Source organism: Diceros bicornis, chromosome 38, assembly GCF_020826845.1.
Source record: "Diceros bicornis minor isolate mBicDic1 chromosome 38, mDicBic1.mat.cur, whole genome shotgun sequence".
In the NCBI taxonomy this organism is placed as follows: Eukaryota; Metazoa; Chordata; class Mammalia; order Perissodactyla; family Rhinocerotidae; genus Diceros; species Diceros bicornis.
This window is the reverse complement of record NC_080777.1, coordinates 1,056,621-1,074,405: the sequence shown is the minus strand read 5'-3', so window position 1 is coordinate 1,074,405 and position 17,785 is coordinate 1,056,621.

The window sequence follows — 17,785 nt, the reverse complement described above, 5'->3', positions numbered from 1 at the left end:
GTTGGAGCAATTGAAACAAACTTCATGACATGTTCAGGGAACTACAAACAGCCTGGTGTACTTGGAGTGTGGTGTCTATGGAGGGCCGGGGTAGGAGATGAGACCACTGGTGGCCAGCTGGTGGAGGACTGCGAATGTCACATCAAGGAGTTTGGTCATTACTCAGCAGGCAATGAAGGACTGGGAAACGGTATTGAAAGAAGAGCAGCAGGCCAGTTAGCAGAAGCAGCCATCTCCAAGCACCCACTGCTTCTTGTAAGGAGCGACCATGAGCATGTAGTTCCCACAGCAGGTTTCCTAAATTCCACATCTGCTGCTGAAAATTATTTTTAAGATAATGCTTTTAGCTTCACAAATAGGGAATGGATTAACTCTCTGCAAATACTTAGAATCCTTGATGTCCTGGACAAGCCCCATCTTCTGCTTGGCTGATGAAGGCCACACCTGTCCCCGAGGATCACCTCTCCAGGGTATCAACAAGCCTTCCACCACACCCTAAGCCTGGGAGTCCCGGAGATTAGCTGGGAGAGCCAGGCTCCAACGGCTGAGAGATAGCTCTGAGTCAGCTGACGTTTCCCTATCTAAGAAAAAGGTAGGATTTCTTTGGATACATTCTCATTGCCAAAGAGGCCATGTGGGACTCTTAGGAGAAAAGAGTAGGAAAAGGCAATGCTACCCACGTGAACGTGTGGCTCAGCCAAGTGGGCTCTCCCTGGCAGTGGAGGCCTCATAGCGTCAGTTCTTGAAGGCCTCCCCAATGCACCCCCTGGAATGGCTTCTACTTGTGGAGTTCTACCACTGAATTAAATTTTTCAATTACGTCACTGAGAATAACTAACTTGGGGACCTTTCTTAAAACAAAGAATGTAACACTGTGGGAAAGGCAGAATGGGTTTAAAGAAGAAGAGAGGGAACAATCTGTTTTTCTTTGATGCATCTAAGTCGTTTTTTAATTTTGAAATTCACAGGGGTGGAAACAGATGGCTGATGAGATAAATTCAACTGCCTGCTTTGTTCAGCTTGCTCAGTATACTGGAAGTCAGGAAAGTTCCCACTAAAAATCTGTTTTCTCATGAAAAATTAGAAGACCTGGCAACACTGGGTCCGTTTTCCCACAACAACAAGTTAGAGCTGATAGCAGCTGCCCCTTTGCAGCGGTTAGACGCCCTCCAGAATCTGCAGCACGCCCCGACTGCAGCTTCCAGACCACTTCCCCTCACTTCTGCATATCTGAAGCTCTGAGTCTTCTGAACCCTGTTTCAAAGATTCCTTAACTCTTTTTAAACCTTCTCTTTCCTCTCCTGGTCTCCTTCCAGATTCTTCGCTCACAATAAGCAAAAGTGGTTTACCTGTCCTTAGAATCTCGTTAAATTATTTTTGCAAAACACCTTAAATAGAACCTGACAGGAGTCACCAACCTCCCGTGAGGTATGAAAAAGACCAACAGTCAAGAGAAATGAGGATTTGCTCTAGACCTGCCTGTAGCCTATTTTATAACCACTGCATCCTTGGCAGCTAACACCATGCCCAGCACACAGTAGGTGCCCCAGGAATATGTTCTGAACAGAGAACAAACCTTACTTCGTCTTAAGCAATTTCCTCATTTAACCAGATGGTCTCCAAGATTTGTCCAGCTTACTTTCCATGACTCTGTAATGGCAAGAGAGATTTTCTGGTGGCTTCATATGGCTGAATGGCAGAATGATTTGCAGGGACCCTAAGGGTCTGCCCAATGTTGATTCCACTTGGCTGGAGCCTGTAAACGTTTGTGGCTTCCGTGCTCAGTCTGTATACACTGAGATCAGCAAGATGCAGAGTCTCCTGCAACCGATGAATATGAAAATCAGTTCTTAAGACAGTGGGCGACAGGATGACCCCACAGGCCATTCCTCTGTCTTGCATTCTCTGTACCACCACCACCTTGTGCTCTTTTGTCTTCCTACTTCCCCTTCTGGGAAGTACTAGCAGTTCTCAGAGACAGAGCATCACAGTCTGCTGGTGGGTAGATGAGTGGTGGCTCTGTAATTATTTTGATCACAAATGGAGAAGCTAAGATGCTCGTTCCTCTGGGAGAGGCTACCCAAACCTCAGATTATACTAGGATCCTGATGAGTAACATCAGCTCCTCTCCTGGATACAGACTTTGGTCAGAGGAGTGGGAGGACAGCAAGGGAAGGCAAGGAACCAAAGTCAGCAGGGGAGGGAGGCTCCCGTCTGTATGACACGGCTACAAGGCAACGCTCATGGTTAACTCTCCTGAGAAGGTACTCACAGGCATCAGCTTTACTTTCATGTAATTTTATCTCTAAATTATCATATTGTATCGAAAACTCTAATGTCTTTCCAGAAGAGAGATCCAAATTCAATCAGACAAGAGAAGCGATTGTCCCAAATGAACCAACTTAAGGTGGGGTGTCTTGCAGGCAGAGCCACATCCCTCACCTGGTCTCATCAAAGCAGTTGTAACCTCTGCAGGTTGCCACAACAGAGTGCGAGGGCGGAGAAGTAGGGGCTTCCCAAGAGAAAGCCCGGACGCAGAGCCACACAGCTGGCCTTCTGATATTGGCACTGGCCCAGCCCCATGGCCCAGCGTCCACCTCTCCCCGCTGAGCCATTTGGTGTCACGCACAGGCCCTAGGTCTCATTCTGATCTGAAGCAGGAAGGCTTTAACAGCCTCAAACTCAGCTCTCTGAGACCCTACACGAAGTCTGTGGCACTTGTTGTCTGGCATTGGTCTGGTCTCTGGAGATGCTAACTGGGCCTCTGCTTTGTTCCTAAGACAGACTCTCCCTCCCCTGACATGTGGTCCAGTCCTTATCACAGGCCCCTGGAGTTCTTCTTTTTCTGGTAACCACCCAGAAACATCGCCCACCCCCAGGCTCCTGGATCGGAGGCCCTGCCCAGCCCACTCCTGGGGAAGAGGAGGAGTAGGTTAACATTTACTGAGTGGCTTCAACATGCCTGCCGCTGCCAGTCACCCTGACGTGTGTCATCCGTATATCCTCACTGCAGTTGTGCAAGGCTGATTTAGCTCCCCCTACGCAGACAAAGAACATTGAAGCTACTGGAGCTCAGAGACGACAAGGACATTTCCCCAGGTCACTGGGCTAGGACTTGGAGCAGCAGAAGTGTGGTCGGTCTGGCTTGAAAGCTGGATGTTCTCACTGCTCCAGCCGGGGCCTCCCGGGATGGAAGCCCAGCTCTAAACGCAGCTGAGAGTGGCCCTGAGTGCCAGCCACCCTCCCTACCGCCCAGTGACTTCTACGTGCTGCTCACCTCGGATAGGCCAGGGCTCTGTCCTCTCCCTGGTTTGGGGTCCCTCACTTATGGCCACCTGACCTCACGTTGCCAATCAGGCCTTTGGGGACAAAGCAAACTCTGGAGTCGCATCTAGGCTTGAAATCGACTTGGTCACTTCATAGCTTGCCCTGTGACCCTGGGCAAGTTTCTTAGCTTCTCTGAGCCTCGGTTTCCTCGTATGCAATGTGTGATGATAAAACTCACATCAGAGAGTGGTTGTACAGACGCAAATCTGACCACCTGTGAAAATCCTGAATTTAAAAGCTTGTTTCTTTGTCCACGAGTCTGATCTCATTGTTTAAACATCTTTGTTTTAAAGCTGAGTTAAAAAAAAAAAAAAAAACTGAAATAACACTTGCAGAGGATTTCACAGATGACATTGCTATCGAAACCACTAAATTTCATTGTACACAACATAGGATAGAATAATGTCACTCCGGCGTTTATTAAGAACACAGCCATTAGGCAACAAAGCGGAGGAAAATCTCGGCGTTCTGAGAGCTTCTCTCCTAACAATGCCTCTTCTCAGGAGGGGCCTGGGCCACCGCTGCCGACAATTCTCTTCGGGCTCCATCAGTGTTTTTCGTTGTTTAAAGACACATTAATTTAAAGTCTCCTCCCATTCTCTCTGTAAATTACAGCATTCAGATGAAGTGGCAGCTGCTGTAATTAAGACACAGCTAATTGCCTGTCTCCTTAATTGCCACGATAGGATTTTGACAGTTTGGTAAATAAGAATTGTTTGGTTTCCTCGTCTCCCCTCACATGTGCTGAGTCACCGATTCTGGGACAAAGGGCCGTGGTCCAGGGGAGACGGGATGGGAGAGGAGCCCCGGTGAACCTGCAGTGGCCTCTCTTCCTGCAGGAACCTTCCAGCGTCACCTATCCTATTGTGTGATAAAATCCCCCCGGGACTTTTCTCCACTCTGATTAGTCATCGCGTGAGGCTGCAAGATAGGAGACCACAGAAGCAGGAGCAACGGTTTCCTGCTGCTGACGGGCCCAGGAGGACCTCGTGCTGTTGGAGGAGGAAACAGAAGCCCGGAGTTTAAACACACCCAAAGCCAGAGAGCTACCGGGTGCCAACCCGGGTCTCTGACCACCATCTTCCCAACATGCTGGAAGGATGCTCCATAGAGGCAGAGAAAAATGATGGTTCAAAGCAAGAACTTGGGGGTTGCACAGAACCGGGCCCAGAACCTACCTTTGCCTTTTCTGCTTGTGTAACTCTGAGCGAGTTACTGAATGTTTTCAGGCCTCATTGGCTTCCACGGGAAAATGGATTTTGCAGTACCCACCTCAAACATTGTGAGAATTAAGAAAAATAATCCTGGGGTCGGCCTGGTGGTGTAGTGGTTAGGTTCTCGAGCTCCGCTTCAGAGGCCAGGGGTTCGCAGGTTCCAATCCGGCGCAGACCTATGCACCGCTTGTCAAGCCATGCTGTGGCAGCATCCTATATAAAGTAGAGGAAGATGGGCACAGATGTTAGCTCGGGCCAATCTTCCTCAGCAAAAAAAAAAAAAAATCCTATAAGGTACTTCAGCAACTTGTCAGACTCACGGTAAGTGTTCAACAACGGAAAGTTACTTAGCAAGTAGGACTCTTGCTCCAAAACTTATGTCGACAAATGTTTTTTTCATTTCTTTATTTTCCACACACTTAATTTTGACTCTGGTCCATGATCTAGGTTCCCATCTCAGGCGTTTCTCTCCAGGGTCTTGCCACCTTCCAATGACCCTATCAGGGAGCCACAGTCCAAGTGATTAGCATCAGAAAAACTGGACCTCATTTTCAAAGCCCCCTAGGAGGCAAGGAGAAATACTTGCGCTTGCCTGCCATGCTGTACGGTGCTGCAAGGAAAGGGAAGAGAAACAAAACAAGTTTCCACAATAAAACAGTACAAACGCTCATAGCCTACCATGGTTATTATTAGTGCTAGAAACGTGACAGCAAACTCTGACTGTGTTTTGACAACCATGTTATGAGTCAATCCTTGCCTCCCAAAGACCACACTAGGCTTGGGAACTAAAAAAGGATGTTAGTGACAATGACATCTGGCTCTTTCTCAGTGCCACTGTTTCTGTCTTCAAATTCCTGTCTTTTCCTAAGTATAAAGTGAAGGAAGTATTGATATATATACAATACTTAACATTATTTTCAATGAATGAATGAATGAAGGGCAGTGAGGGGGTGGAAAAACCCTGTTTAAAAACAAGATGCCTTCAGGGCAGGTGAGTCCTGTGCTGCTCAGCATGTCTTGGGTTTGGCTCTGCAGAGGTGGGCTTAAACAGGATAGAAGCTCGCTCCACCTTCATCAAAAAACCAGAGGAGAGCAGCCTAGGGTTGTTTTTGTGGCTCTACAATCACGAGGGAGCCAGCTTTCTTCAAACTTACTCTTCTACCATCCCAAACGCATGGCTTCAATCTCAGGTCCCAGGACTGCTCACATCCCAGGATCTCGTCTTATTTTCACCCAACAGGAAGGAGAAGGCCATGCCTCTTCCTTTAAAGACATTTCCCAGAGACGGCACAAAACACTTCCAGATGCATTTACTTGGCCAGAGCTAGACATACAGCTACACGGAAATGTGACAAATGCTGGCCTGGCCCTCCAGCTTCTGAGACGGGTGCAGACCCCCCTGGGCACAATAATCCTCATTCAGGCAGAGGCAGCTGGAGGCCGTGATCCAAGGCGGGTACCCCACACAGACCGCACAGTGTCCAGCCAACCCAACGCTTCCTGACCAACAAACTAGATGTCACCAGCCCGTCAGCAGCTCCAGACTGATTCTCTAATATGAGATGGAAGCATTTCTTGGTCTTTTGGCTTTAAAAACCCTGCTGCATTTCTCCTCGCAGATCCTAGAATCTCTGCTAGATCGGGCTCTTCGTCGAGAGGACTACGTTTACACTCAGGGCTCTGTCTGTAGTCGCTGAGTCTTCATCTATATTTTTCCTGAACAAATGAAAGGAAGGCTAAGAAACATGGTCTTCAGCTGAGTTAATCCTGACCTCAGCTAAAAAAGTGAAGATTCTCTCACTGAGGACGAAGGACAGATGGATATTGAGGGACAAACAGCAGTCTCATCGTATCCACAAAGTGAAGAAGCTGGAGTTTAAAGTAAAAAAATGACATGAGAACATGACCACACCCCTGCTATCTCTCCAGCCCCAAATTTGCTGAAATCTGGAGAGCGTTTGGACTTCCTCGGGTAATGATATTGTGGGCCTGAGGCTACCTTGTCTAGAGCCTAAGAGGCCAACATCTGGCTGTGACATCTGGCTGTAACTGAACGATGTCATGGGGTGTACGCACGTGTCCCTCATGGCCAGCCACAGAGCACTTGAGCCCGAGACGGCAGGGCAGCATTTGCTTCTTTAACTCCCCTTCTGCAGTCCAGCAAAGAGCACTGGACTTGGAATCAAGAGTTCTGAGCTGAATTAGGAATCAGAGCTCACCATCTAGTGAGTGAGTGACGTCGTGTAGAAGCCAGGACAGACATCGTAGGGGTAGCAATGAATTCCTGGCGTACCAGGCACTGTGTTAAGTGCTTTATATGCACTGGCTCTTTATTCCCCACAACAATCCCATGAGATAGATAATAATAATATTATTATTGCCACTTTTCAAACAAAAGGAGACATTAGGGCCTAGAGGTTAAGAAATAACCAGTGGAACCGGTAAAGTAGCACAGTGAGAATTTGAACCCAGGTCTTTGGGAGACCAAATTCCTTGTTCTTAACTAACTTAAGTAACTTATGCTGCAGAGGGTGAGGTGAGGGCAGCACGACGAGACTAGTAAGAGGAAGAACTGAAATCACTTAGTGAGATAATAGAGGTGAGAGAGAGCCTGGATTCTTAGGTGATTCCCAAATTTATGGCTTGGGTGACTGGGTGTCAGTAATTTAATTAATCAGGAGGCAGAGGGTTGGGGCTGGAAGGCAGGCTAATGAGATGCGTTGTCTTAGTTGGTGTGGACTGCCGTAACAAAGGACCACAGACTGGGGTGCTTAAACTAGACATTTGCTTCTCACAGTTCTGGAGGCTGGGAAGTCCAAGATCAGGGCACTGGCTGATTCGGTTCCTGGTGAGGGCTCTCTTCTTGAGTTGCAGACAGCAGCCTTCCTGCTGTGTCCTCATAGGGATTCTCCTCCGTGTGTACACGTGGAGAGAGAGACATGTCTCTCTCTCTCTCTTCCTCTTCTTATAAGGACACTATACCCATCAGGGGGCCCCATCCTCATGACCTGATCTAATCCTAATCACCTCCCAAAGGCCCCAGCTCCAAATTCCATCACACTGAGGGTTAGGGCTTCAACACATGAATTTTGGGGTGACACAAACATGCAGTCCATAATATGCAGAAAGTGATTTTATGACTTAGCAGACAAGTCTATTGTTTTGAGATTCTTCAGAGACTTTCCTATCTCTTACTCTATTGGGAGGATCAAACAAATAAAGCAAGTAAAAGCATTTTTATATGGCCTCATATCATGGTGAATTGTCATCTTCACTTAAATAGAAAGCAATTGGAGTGGTTGCCTGATCCTATTTCACCAGTGGCTATGTCCTTGCTCTACGATCCTTACCCCTCACAGACAGGCCACATCACTATCATACCAATTTCAGTGCCCAGGGGACAAAGAACCCCTGCTTCTGCGGGCCCAAGCCCTGTCCTGGTGCCTGTCTCCCAAAGCTGGGTGATTCTCATCCTTCCTTCAATTTTATGGTCCAATCTAATAGCCTTCCAAGAAATTAATTTTTTCCTCAAGTTAATAGAAATCATTTTTATAACTTAAAACCAAAAGAACTTTATCCAACTTCTCGGTCATGTCTTTTTTTTTTTTTTTTTTTTTTTTTTTTTTACTGTTATTGATGTATGATTGACATACATCTTGGTTAGGTCTTCAAAACTATATAATATGCCACAATATCCCATGTGTGGTACCCTTGCCAAAAATGTTTACTTGGAATCTAATCAGGAAGAAATGAGAAAAAAATAGACAGTGAGACATCTTATAAGACAACTTATGTGGACTCTTAAAGCAAGTCATTACCATGAAAAGCCAACAAAATCATGAGGGAGAATTGTTATAGATTAGAAGAGACCAAATGTAATTACCGAATGTAACGTGTGAATTTTGATTGGTTCTTGGATCGTTAAAAAAAAAGAGATCAGCTTTAAAAACCTCTATTGGGTCAATTTGGACTGTACATGAGATGGTATTATAGAATTAGTGTCACTTTTCTTAGGTGAGACAACAGCCTGGGGTTGATAGAAAATATCCTTCCTTATTCTCTGGAGACGCATGCAGAAATGTTGTCATGATGCCTACTTTCAAATGATCCAGAAAAATAGATATGTAACATGGCAAAATATTAAAACTGGCAAAACTAGATGAAAGGTACATGGATGGTCACTGTATCATTCTTTCAACTGTTCTGTAGATTCGAAAATTTTCTAAATAAAGTGTTTGAGGAAAGTGTGCTGTATGCAATTGTCCTATAGGGCAGATTCAAGTCAATGAGTCAGAGTGCGACACGCTAGTCCCTGTAGTTTCTGAGGTCTATACCGTCCTATAAAACTATAACTAACCTTTGCAAGCTAACAAAGTGCTGTCACAGGCGTTATCTCTTATAATCCTAATGGGAAATCCTGCCCTAATGCGGTAGGTTTATTGCCCTACTTTATAGCCGGGGTGCAATTCTGGCGTGTTTTTGACTCCAAGGCTCTTAGGTTTTCCTCGCTCCCTGTAGGCCAGTGCAGTAATAAACACCTGGCACGTTCTACTTAAACACTTATGTAGTATTTGTCTGATAAAGAGAAGTTTTTAAATTCTTATTGAGGAGTAAGTGTCAGATCGTTCTGAAAATTTTGGATTTTTTAATAAGATTTCTGGGTACCAGAAACATGAGAATAATTTTTGAGTGGCTGGGAAGAATTTTTTCCTTGTCCCCACATCTTCTTTTAAGCCTTCTTTTAATGGAATACTCTTTAGTCACCAGTCCCTCACCTCCTCCCAAACATTTGACTGGAGGCAGATGGAGAAGGCAGGGATTGTGGTTCTTTTAAAGGGAGAGGAATTTGGCTTTGGACTGGTCTCCTAGATGGAGTTTCCTGGGAAACGCACTCTGACACAGAAAGTTGCATGGAGAGGTCTACCAGGGCGGCTCCTGTAGCAACACTTGTAAGGGAGTGGAGGAAACAGGGTCTGGCCCGGGTAAGCTGAAATGTGATTCACTGGCTCTGACAAGGCCTCAGCAACGCCATGGAGAGCTGCGAGGCTGGGACGGAAGGTCAGAGATGCCCCAAACTGGGGCCAGGAGACGGGACTTTGGCACACCCATATTAACCGGTCATTGCATCTGGGCTGCCTCAGGAAGGGTGTGGTCTTGGCAGAGACAACTCTTTTTAGTTGAGGGAAGTTCTTGGGGAGGGGCTGAGCTATGCTCCCTCAGTGGGCAGTGCCTTCAGCTGGGGAAGTAGAACCTCAGTCCTAAGTGGGGACCAGGAGGCACAGTCTGGATTTGTGGCAAAGCCCTTTCCCAATCCGGGCCAGGACCCAGTCCAAGGTCACAGAGAGCTTTTATTTGTCACATCTCTTTAGTCTCTTAATCTAGAAGACTTTCTCAGCCTTTCTTTATCTTTCTTGACTTTATCATTTTTAAAGAGTTCGGGCCAGTTATTTTGTGGAATATCTAAGCTTGTCTAATCTTTCCTCTTGATCAGAACTCAGTTCATATTCTTTTGACTCATAGTTTTTTTTCTCTCTTTGGAGGTCCGGCACCTCCCCTGCAGGTTGTGTTGTTACTTGGTCTAATTAGTGTCTGGTGGCCAAAAGGGGAGAAAGGGGTAAATTCTGAAGGGAGGGGGTGGCCTCTGCATTGTCTCCAAGCAATCAACAAAGCAGGAACAATTACCCCTAAGAGAGGGGAGCGGTCACATCTGCAGGCCCATAGAATTCAGATGAGTCTGAGTTTTCAAGGTTCTCAAGTGCATTGACCCCTTTTCCTCATCCCAAATCTTAGATCGCCACTCCTTTCCAACCATGACCTTGACATTGGCCTAGCAAATTTGTTGGGATTATTCTCTGGGGCTCTGCTACACTTATGTTTAAGAACGGAGCCTGCTTCTCATCTGTTTCTGCCCTCTCTCTGTCTCTCTGTATGCTGCAAAGAGGGTCCTCTGCTTTCACATGTCGCCTAAGTTAACGATTAATCACACTCATGCTCACTGTCTTACTACAAAACATAGATGGTACTCCTCAAGAGCCATCCAATTTCCATGCTCTCATAATTACTTCTTACTCCCACTTCTCCAGTGCCTGAGAAACTGCACCTGCTGGTGTATTTCCTTCTACTCACATCCTATCCTTTGGTACAAGTGGAAGTCTTAACAATTGTCCCACCGCAGAACGCCAGGGGCTATCCGTGCCCCACCTGCCACCAGCGATGAGGTCCTCCCCAATAGTCTGCCAGCGGGCGAGGGAATTCCAAAATTCAGTTCAGAGCTGGCTTCCTCAGACGTCTCCCGGAACCAACTCTTCTAAGTCAGGTCCTCTGGGAAACAGACCCTGAGACGGAGAATGGCATGGAGGTGGTTCACTGGGAAATAGTGTCGGCAACTATCTCTGTACTGGGACCAAGGGAGCAGGATTGGGTAGAGGAAGAAACTGAACTCAGACACAGCAGTTCAGCCTCAGCTGGTCTGTTCTACAGGGACCACTAGAGTTGGGAGGGCCCTTCACAGTTGTCCACACTGAGGCCAGGGGCTGGGCCTTGGTGTCCTCATATTGACAAGTCTTTGGAGGTAGGCTGCCTGCAAGTGGGAGCATAAAGCGTGGAAGACAGTTTCCCATGGCCGAGGGCAATTCTTGGAGAGAGATTCAGTCGTGAGTTATCAAGAGGCAGCACACCCTCTAAGCATATGTGGAAATGCCTCTGCCCTGAAGGAGACAATCTGGGTAGAACGCCACATTCTCCACTGTGGGGGTCTTCACCCTCTTTGTGGTTAGAGGGCTCATCTGTTTGAAGGGCACCTTTAGACTAGAGAGGTAGAGGAAGGAGGCAAGGGGACAAGGGGAATGTCAGGCAACCTGCCACTTAGAGCTGGATCCATGTTCAAAGGTGCCCAGGAAGAGGATGTTTCAGGAAAGTGGGTAAGGAATACTCAGCACAGTTGCTCTGTCCTAGGGTACAGTGTGGGTAACAAGAAGTCACGGCTTCCCTTGGGCCAGTCCTCATGGGAATCTAAGTATACCATGGCTCCCTACCCCAATAATAGTGTGATATATTTAATGAGCTCAAATAGTAATAGTCGTGTCCCTGGATTGAATGGTTTCAGATTATTTTAATGTTCCTCACTATGTTTTTCTGTATTATCTGAATTATGAGGGCATGTATTATTTTAAAAAGGATATTTAGAGGTTCTATGCAGATGAGGAAAATCTCGGAGCTCCCTAATGTCACCAGGGAAGAAATGTGACATGAAGCGGAGAGAAGATGACCCCAGCGAGCTAACTGGGGAAGAGTTATTTAATGAATCTCCTTCTAAACTGGAAGATAAGATTTGGGTGTTATAAGAAACGGTGGTGATTGCTTCCCTGGATGGTGGTCAGGACGACCTGGCAATATTTTGCCTTTTGCGAGAGTCAGATGACAATATGACATAGTGGAAAGATAGACTGATGGCTTTATAACCAGATTTTACAAGATGACCTCACTCACACTTCTCTAAAAGGAACATTAGGTTGCCATTTACAGAACCCAGGGTATAAATCTGGAGGACATCTTTAAGTTGAAGAGAATGGAGACCTATGTATTAGAGGTCTATGAGCTTGGAATAAGCTTGAAGAAATTTATATCAGTGAGCATCTTCATGCAGAAACAGTCCTTACTGTTTAGAGGAATTTATGACCAATCCACATGACCTCTTATATTGTGCAGATGTGTCATCATAATTTTTGGTTTGACTTTTTAGTTAAATGTTTTAAAATTTGCTTAAATTATGTTTTTATATTTTATACCCATGGCATACGTAGAATGATCCCAGTTTTCTAAAATTATTTTTGTTTATAAAGCTGCATAACCCTTAATGTCAATCTGTTTATATGTTTAGAATGATGTCTAAACTGTCTAAATTATTTTGTGTCTATTCTGTGTAGGTCAAGCTCCCGTTGGGAGCCCCAGCCTAGCCCCTGGGTCTCTCCTAAGTGCCATCTGGAACTTTATGGAAATAGCTTACTTTCCAGTTGCAAACATTATTTAACTGAGAGGTGTTCCTGTATCCAGGCTGGCCTACTGTGGATAATACTGGTGTTTTGTTTTGTTTTGTTTTTGTTTTTGATAAAGGTTGGTTTGAATGCACATTCTGACCATTCTGTTCTTCTCAGGCTATGACTTGCTGTTCTATATAGCAGTGCTACCATGATGCTCCATGGATTTGTTTGAAGAATATTTTTAAACAATTAAAAGCCTCCTGTGATGCCTTCAGTAGCAGCAGGATGGAGCCTAATCTAGTCTTGGACAAGGCGGAGCTGGACTCATTCGTCCCTTGTGCCAACCCCTACCTCCTCCACGCTAGCTCACAGAGGGTGGAACTTGCCGGTATAGCACCACCCAGATCTTTGACTTTATGTTGTCCTTGGAATAATCTTTATAGGAAAGAAAGTTCTAGTGATTAAACAGTCTGGTTATTTGCCCACACGGTTTTCCATTCCACACTAATTTTCACCCTTCCGTATGCAGCTGGGTTCTGATAGAGACCAAAGGATCCTTACTCCTTATAAGCCCAAGACCTGAAAGGCATTACCAGGAAAAACTTTCTAACCCACAATGCATCACAATACCCTTTGGATGATGTAAAGGGATCCAGTCCTACCAGTCTGCAGGGTGCCCCTGCAGTACATCCACCACCAGGAGGCAGCTGGAGCAAGTGCTGTCCTCAGGAGACTGCTTTCAAGAACTAGGAGGTCTCTATCCGCTGCAGTCCAAGCAGGTAACACCAGGATGGTTGTTACTGCCCGCGCCTCTCTCTCCACTCACTTGGTGGTTCATTGCTAAATAGCTTATTGTATTTTGAATGTTCTAGAGACAGGAGCTCACAATTTAAAGAAACTTTGTGACAAACCATTTTGTAAGGTCAAGAATTCTTTTAGAAAGTGAATATTCGTATCTCTCAACTTTGAACTGTTTAAATAGTTTTAGCTCAATCTTTTTTTCCTTAGAAGTAAGACATGACTATGTTAAGGCGTCTGGTTCTCTACAATACAAGAAGAACAAAGGTTAAAAACTGTTAGCTAGATTACAAGGTTACTGAGTTGATTGATCAATTGATTGATTCTTTCATTTATTCATTCATTCTGAAGAATGCATAGACCACTTCCTTGAATGGGAAACACTTTGCAAGACAGTGAGGGAGGAGAAGGACAAGGAGAGTGAAGATAGTGACCTCCAAAACAACGTGGTTCCAACATCTAGGAGCTTACATTTCAGCTGGAGAGGCAAGACTGCGCGAAACTCATATCTTGTTCTTTGAAGAATCTCTAGAGCCTTATCCAAGGCTTGGCATAAAGTTGTCACTCATTAAATATTTTCTTAAATGTTAGAATGAATAAATGGATTCAGAAACCAAAAGACCAATGAGGAAAGGCCTCAGAACCAAAATGCCTAATAGGATTAATCAACAGCACTGGGATCGATCCAGAGGTGGGCAATGGACCATTGGGAACTCAGAACAGAGGCCTTGTAGGAGATGGGGTGGAACTTGAATAAGGCCCTGAAGAACAGGTGGAATTTAGACTAGAAAAGGAGGAAGGGAAAAGCATTCAGGCAGCAGAATTCAAAGTGGGGGGTGGGGGGTGTGTAACCCACCTTCCTGAACCGGGAAGACCAGCTTCCTGAGGAAACAGAAGCAACAGGGGACTGTCTAAGGAACTCAGTTACTGAAAACCCCATTCTGAACATCCTCTCACAACACACGTGCTCAAAGGTGGCTGAGGGCAGTTGCACCCAGCTAGAGAGCACTCCCACAGTCAGTGAGGCTGCTGTCCTACCCCAGCCAGGGCGGTCATACACTTCTGAGAAAGTCCCCACCCCACACCTTCTCTGCACTATCAGGTCACCAGGGCACAGCTTTCCCCAGAGGCCCAACCTCCCCCCATGTGGTGAATACAGATGTCACACCTCCAAGGAAAGGGGGTACCCGGGACTCTGGGGTTGCAAAGTATATCTAGAAAACCAATTGTTGCCGTTTATACACCAGTTTAAATGCCACTCCCTGACTATTCCTCGAATTTTCCCAAAATTACGAGACAGATTACGGAGTCTTGGGACCCTGACTCTAGTATCCTGCCTCTGCCTCTTCTTTGGACAGATTAATTAAAAGTGAACTTGCTAGTTATCATTGAATTGAAGTTCACAAGCTGATTAAACTTACTAGGTTCCCCTTGATATTGTACTGGCAGGACCCAACCTTTGATTTAACAAATATTATTTTTAACTCTTTCCTACCGCAAAAATAGATGCCAGCTTTTAAAAATGTTTTCTAAACTTTGGAAAGCCCATCTCCATTGGGAAAAAAAAGCATGTCTCACAGGCTTCAGATCTGGGAGAAAGTTGGGGTTTTCTGAAGCAAATGTGACTTATCTGTTCTTAGAGCCTCTCCTTTAGAATTCTGACGGAGGAGAGGGGGACACAGTCGCTCAATTACCTGGAAGGTAACTTGTCAGAGGATGCTGTTTCAGGAGTCTCTGAGCTTCAACTTGATGTCCACTCGTGTGATTAACATCTGACTTCATCTGCTCTACCACGTAACTAACACAAGAGCAGAGCCACACAGCTTCTGCTAAATTCTCTTGCCCTAGTGGCGGGTAGGGTGCCAGGCAGAGGTGGTTGTTCAATAACATTTGCTGAGTGAATGAATCGGTGGTCCTGCAATTGAAGGAACATGGGCTTTGGAGTCAGACAGATCTGGCTTTTTTTGTTTACTGACTGTGTGTGACCACCAATTTATGACCACCACCTAAATTGCATTGTGACCTTAAAAATGCAATTTAACATCTTCTACAAATTCGGGATAATAATGAACACTCTCAGGAGTCCTGAGGATTGAAGGAAGTCACATCCATAAAATGCCTGGTAGAGAGTAGGTGTTAGCTGAGGACTAGTTTGTTTCTATCCCCTTTCCAGTGGAGGGTGGTGGTTCTTTTTCCAAATTGATTTAGCTATTTTAGTTCCCTTGCATCTCCAAATAAATGTTAGCATAAGCTTGTCTATATTTACAAAAAGAAAAAAAAAAAACCTGCTGAGAAGTTTGATCAGGTAAACCAGATCAATTTGGGGAGAACTGTCACCTTTACTATGTTGAGTCTCCCAATCCATGGACACAGTATGTCTCTCAGGTCTTCTTCGATTTCTTTCATCAGCATTTTGTAGTTTTCAGCATATAGAGCCTGTACATGTCTTGTTAGATTTATACCTAATATTTCCCTTTTTTCCTCAATGATTGTACATAGTTGTGCTTTAAATTTTGGTCCCAATTTTTTATTTAAAGTATAGAAATATAATTATTTTCTGTGTATTGACCTTATATCCTGTGGTATAGTTAAATACAGTTATTAGTTTTAGGAGTTTATTTGTAGATTCCTTGAGATTTTACACAGACAATTATGTTACTTGCTAATAGGGACAGTTTTCTTCCTTTCTCATCTGTATGCCTTTTATTTCCTTTTCTTGCCTTATTGCACAGGCTTGGACTTCTAGCACTGTGTTGAATAAGAGCGGTGAGAGTAACATCCTTGCCTTGTTCCCAACTTTAAGAAGAAGTCATTCAGTCTTTCACCATTAAGTATGATGATAGCCGTAGATTTCTGTAGATTTTCTTTATCAGGTTGAGAAAGTTCTATCATGGTTTGCTAAGAAATTTTACCATAAATGGTCAGATTTCATCAGGTTTTTTGCAATTTTATTGTATTTTATAGAAATCTGATCGATCCATAATATATTCTATAATACCAAAAAGTTGCTGAGAAAGTTGACAAAATAAATCTTATACGTTTGTTCCTGAAGTTAGCATGTTGAATATTAACTTTGGGGAGATTTGTTGCAATGTACATCTTTTGTTCATTTATTTTAGTTCAGCTTCTGAACATCAGCATAATAAAAAATTCTATTATTAAATTTCAATTTCTGTGCCCTGGGACTCTAACCACAGTGGTTTATGGACCAGCAATAATTAATGAAAGGCGAAAATCCTCCTAAGTAAGAGCCATGAAGATGCCCAAACCTTGACTCATTCTTAGGAATGTATCTTAAGAAATAAATTCAATAGAATCAAAATATATTCCTGTAGATGTTCAGCATGACCAAAATGTCCAACTTTAGGGGATTGGGTTTCATAAATTATGGCACATTCAATTATTCAATAAGTATTTATTAATATCTACCATGTGCCAGTTATTGTCTTTGGCCCTAGAGATACAGCAGTAAAGAAAACAGATGAACCTCCTGCCCCCATGGAGATCACTTTCTAATGGGGGAGATACATATAAACAAGATACGTAAGTAAACACACAGTATGACAGATGGTGACAAGTGTTTTGTTTGCAAACTACATTTTCTTATGTGTTCAAGAGATCATAACTATCACACAACATGTGATCTGGTATCCCTTATATACATGGTGGAAGAATTCTCTAAAGATGCAGAATGCAGGCCTGTAATCCCTCCCAGACAAGGTCTTCTGGTCATTCTGGAGCTCAGGCTTAGACTCAAAGTGGGCCATTAATGTCTTCCTCTGAAAATGTTTTTATGACATGACCAGACTATGCAACCCCTGACCGGTTTACTCCCTACGGTGCTGATCCAGAACTTCTAGGCGCTGAGCAATCACTCTATCATCAGAGGCGCACTTGGTGGTGTCTTTGTTAGGAGCACGAACATCCTGACTATTGTGCATTCTCTCCAGCGTGTCACTTCCGGTGAAGTAAAATCCAAGCAGTCACAAAGCTTTCTGAGTTTAAGAGCTCAATTGTGTTTACTCAGATTTTCTCTTTTGTTCTTTCTTCCTTTCTTCTTTTTTTTAATCATCACACCAATGTCAAAAGTAAAAACACATTATATAATGAATAGGCTCTGTTGGATAGCCAAACTACTCTGCTATAACGTGATCTTGTTTGAAAATTTTGAAGTTGCTTGAAAAACACACTCAGAGGTGAAATAAAGCAGCTAGCTGGCCTGTGGACGATGAGTTAACATGTTTTGACTGTAAAAGGGAAGAGAGGGAGGCTCACACACTTTTTTCCAATCCTTTCTCCTTCCTGCCTCTTTTTGCGCCGTCCCAGTTTTGTTTTGGCTGATGGTCTGGGTGCTCTGTGGTTGTTTCGATAGAGCATAGTCCTTAAGATAAGTGTTTCTTCAGCCCGAGAGTTCCAATTCTGGTTCCTTGTATGAGCGACTTTACGTCTCAGGACTTCTGTTTTCTT